This window comes from Lactuca serriola, chromosome 5, assembly GCF_051521515.1.
Source record: "Lactuca serriola cultivar US96UC23 chromosome 5, Lser_US96UC23_V15, whole genome shotgun sequence".
Classification (NCBI taxonomy): domain Eukaryota; kingdom Viridiplantae; phylum Streptophyta; class Magnoliopsida; order Asterales; family Asteraceae; genus Lactuca; species Lactuca serriola.
The window spans coordinates 162,192,159-162,196,678 of NC_136412.1; the positions used below are offsets into that span (position 1 = coordinate 162,192,159).

A 4,520-nucleotide genomic window follows, 5' to 3' on the forward strand; every position below is an offset into this window, starting at 1 on the left:
GAACTAAAAAGGATGTTCATTACTAGGTCAATAGTTGCTAAGTGGATACAACAAAGTTATATGTAACTAGTATGTCATAGACTTAGAATCAGTGAAATTTTTGCTTTACCCCTATTCCTTGTGAATTTGGAGTTAAGGTCACTTATTCGAAGGCCTATCCTGTTTTGATTACATATAACTGGTATGCACTTTACAAATAGTGATGTAACTAATGAATATTTTCTAATAATTATCAAGATAGTTCGTCTAATAATTATTTCCTTACCCCAATTCTCGCGTAGATAACATGGCTGGGCTCCATCCCCACGGCAACCCATACCTTCCGAACGAAGGCAATGTTGGATGGTTTGGAGAAGAACCTGATAATGATCATCCGATCCCTTTGAATGATCACCATGCTGAAGACCTTTCGAATGATGATAACTCCGAACCCGAGGTTGATAATCTACCTCCGGTAGCTCCCATTCCAAATCCTAACCCTCATCCGACTTTTCATGGCCCGACGCGTCCTTGGGTAGAATGCTTGGAAACATGGAGCGAAGAGCAAGATCAACCTATTTCGTTTAATGGAGACCGAAGCTTCTACAACGTAAACGAAGGGAGCTCAGCGGACAGAGTTCTACCAATCCTGATCCGTAGAGTTGCCCGAAATGAAATTCATGGCAGGACGGCTCTCTAACGTATCGAAGAGGTTAATGCCAATGCAAGAATGCACACCATTCGCACCAATCGCCTCGATCACACAAGTGAGAGATCTGAGAGAAACCATGAGACTCTGCTGCAAGCACTAGCTGAAACTCGATCCGAAGTCATAGAACTCCGAGTACGCCAGAGGGTGTATGAAAGATACCTGCTTGATATGGAACGTCAACTAGCTGAACTAAGGGTTCACCATAAGGGTGACCATCGCCAGTAGGAGATGCTTTACTTTCCTTCTTTGTTTTAAAGAACCGTGTTCCTATCTATGTTCTGTGTAGCACTTTTCTATGTGACTACCTTGTACTGTAAGTACTTTTAATTAGACCTGTGTCAAGGACCTTTCTACTCCAGATGTGATGTAAGACTACTACAAGGTCAAATTTTCCGAACTTGTTACATCTTAAACATCGATGATATTGGCAGTCGACTAACTTCTGTGTCACTCTTTGTTCATGTACTTTCATCATACCTACATTGGAGTCTATCTGAAACTTGCTTTAGTCAAGACTTTGGACTATAGTAATTTAAATCCAGAATCATTTTCAAGTCTCTTCCAAAGGTTGGATCATATTATCCACTAACCAATAATACCTCGGCTTGAACGACAAAACGTCTTGAGACCATTCTCCGAACTTACTTCTACTCTTTACTAGGACTACATCATAGGGATGTAGGTCAAACCTTCGCGAACATACTTCTATTCCGTACTAGGACTACATCATAGGGATGTAGGTCAAACCTTCGAGAACATAATCTTACTCTTTAATTGAACGATCGAAGTACATCTAGGGTCAATGGTAGCCTTTACTAGGAATTCTAGTTCATCGAAAAGGATTCATAAGGAGATTATTATTATGACTTTCCTCGCTTATACATTCCCGAGTTATGTATAACGAAGACCTGTTAGACAATAGAATGTGACGTTTCTAATTTAGTTTCTTTTCCTCGTTGGGATGTGAAACTAGAGTAGAATCACACGTTTTATTATCCGCCCAATCTTGATTATATCATAACGTGTATAAGCTAAGTTTTCATTTATAATGACTCGTCTCTTAGTAAGAATCAAATAATATAGGTTCAACTGTAGTAGCTCACGAACTCCTTTCCTTTCATATTATAGAATCATGTCGTCATCCAGAAATAGCCCGCTGACCAACGAAACCCCTATCTTTCATATCGATGCTGCTACGTTACAAGTCGCAGTAGCAGCTGCTACATTGACAGCTGTCCTTGCACACTTTAACTCTGACAACACGAACAAGACTGACAAAGGGGTTGACAAATCCGATCGTTGTAACGATCCGACCCAAAGCCTCAACTCAGAGTTCAAGAAACGGAAGCGTCAAGCCCAAAAGGAACGCAAGCGATTTCAAAGGCTTGCCATGCGACAGCAACCAGTGACGACCCCCACCACCTCAACACAGGCCAAGCATTATGAGGGAACACTCCCGAAGTGTAATAAGTGTAGCTATCATCATAACGGAGCCTGCGGGGTATTGCAATGTACCAGTTGCAATAGACTGGAGCACATTGCCCGTTTCTGTAGAACCACCTCCACCACCGGAGCCAGCCAGGCTTGCTATAGCTGTGGTGAGACAGGACACTATCACAGAAATTTTCCAAAAGGAAAGAACAAAGAAAGCACCCACGTCCATATAACTCCAACCCGACACATCGCTTCCACCACCATTACTAGTACTAGCCAGACATGTCACCAATGCGGTGAGATAGGGCACTTCAAGAAGGATTGTCCAATAATAAAGAACTCTGACTCGGACGGGAGAATACTAAGGATCACTGCTGCAGGAGAGACTACTCCAGACCCACGTTAATGTAATTAAGGTGTTTCGTTGTAACAGACCCATAAGACCCTTTTAAAACTAGTGCAACTCGAGTCTTATCTTTTGCGAGATCCCGTCCGTTAAGGGACCCTCGAGCTGCGTATACTTGTCTTTTGTAGTATACTTTGTTCGCAGCAGTATTCCTGTAGTTACTCTAAATAACTTTAACTCTGTTAAAAGTTGCACTATTGTGTTTTGTCTATAACGCCCTTATTTTCAAATTTAATGTCTTTACTTCCAAGTATGTCCGATATTGTCATACAACTTGAGTCCAATCGATCCTCACAATACCAGTTTCGTGTGCACATCTCTTTCTCCAAAAACGTCTTTCTAGCGAAGCCGTCATTCCAGAACACTGATGTACTCATGCATAGAGTACCTCATGTTTCTTATCCTTTCTGAAGAAAACTCAGAAAACCTCCCCGAAGTACCACTCGTACAGTACGTCAAGTTCAATCCAAAGACCCATACGGTTGATCTATCGCTGAAGAATGTATACATAGGGGTGATATATAATCATGGTTCTACAGGCTTAGAATTGATGATTCCACTTTAACTTCTTTTCCTCTTTGGGATGTGAGGTTAAAGAAGAATCATTTATTCGACTACCTTTTCAATCTTAATTATATACGACTCATATACACGAGACTGTGATTGATGAACCATGTAGGACTTCTAACATGAATTTCAGGACGGAGACTGCCCAAGACTACGAGTGATCGCATCGTCATGCGAACAAACTTAGAACCCAATACGACTCCTGTAACCCGATCACCCTACAGTCTCACACCAACGGAGATACAAGAACCGTCCGGACAGCTTAATGACTACTCAGCAATAGAATGAGAAGACCAAGCTCCACACCTTTGAGAGCTCCGGTCTTATTCTTCAAAAAGACAGACTTCAGCGAGTGCGATCATACCAGCACTAATGCACCGGATCCCATCAGAACTCCGCAGTTAAGCATGCTTGGGCGAGAGAAGTACTAGGATGGGTAACACCTTGAGAAGTCCTCATGGTGCAGACCTCGACAGGACTTCCATTAGAAATCATTACCTTCTGCCTCGCATTGATGAATTGGTTGACCAACCGCAAGGAACGAAGTGCGTTTCAAAAATGGACTTAAGATCTGAATATCACCAGTTACGAGTGTTAGTGTAGGAGGTCCCAAGGACAATCTTCCAAACTAGATGCGGACGCTACGAGTCCGTAGTGATACCCCTCGGATAGGACCAATACGCCCGTAGTATTCATGAACTTAATGAATAGGGTACGCAATTCTTACTTGGATCAGGTCGTCATTGTACTTATAAATGACTTACTTATCTACTCTCGTAGTAAGAAGGAAATCATAAAGCGCATCTATAACAAACCATGGAAACATTACGATCAGAGAAGCTTTACACGAAATTCTCTAAATACGAGTTTTAGAATTGAAGAGTCGAATTCCTAAGACACACTATTAGTGATATGGGAATTCTTGAGGAACCTTCCAAAGATCAAAACCGTTGAGAATTTGTTAGCACTGAAGATGCTTACGGAATTTGCCAAATTCTAGGTCTCGCTGACCTACTGTCGTAGTTCATTTAGAACTCCTCGCGGATTACCAAACCCCTTACGTCTTTGACCCAGAAAGGAGTGGCCCTTGACAGGGAAGAGAAACAAGAAAGAGAAACCCATGGAATTCCAAATGAGAGACCAAATCCTTTTGGAAGTCTCACCCAAGGAAGGCTTGATACACCTCGGAAAGCGTGGTAAGCTAAATCCAAGATAGTTAGGACCTCCGAGATTCTTGCCCAAATCGGCCTTGTAACTCACAAACCCAACTTGCACCGCGAACTTAATAACGTACAATTCACCCTTCACGTCTCGAACTTGAAAACGTACCTTTCTGTCAGGACTCTCGTAATCCCACTCGACGAGATCAAGATCAACAAGAGCCTCGCCTTCGTGGAAGAAACATAGTGACCATTGACCGAG

General features: G+C 42.3%; 1 pseudogene; it reads left to right on the plus strand.

Annotated features, from left to right (window-relative positions):
- Positions 1-3,448: 3,448 nt before the first annotated feature.
- On the plus strand, positions 3,449-3,567 carry LOC145056291 (5S ribosomal RNA; annotated as a pseudogene).
- The last annotated feature ends 953 nt before the right edge of the window (positions 3,568-4,520 follow it).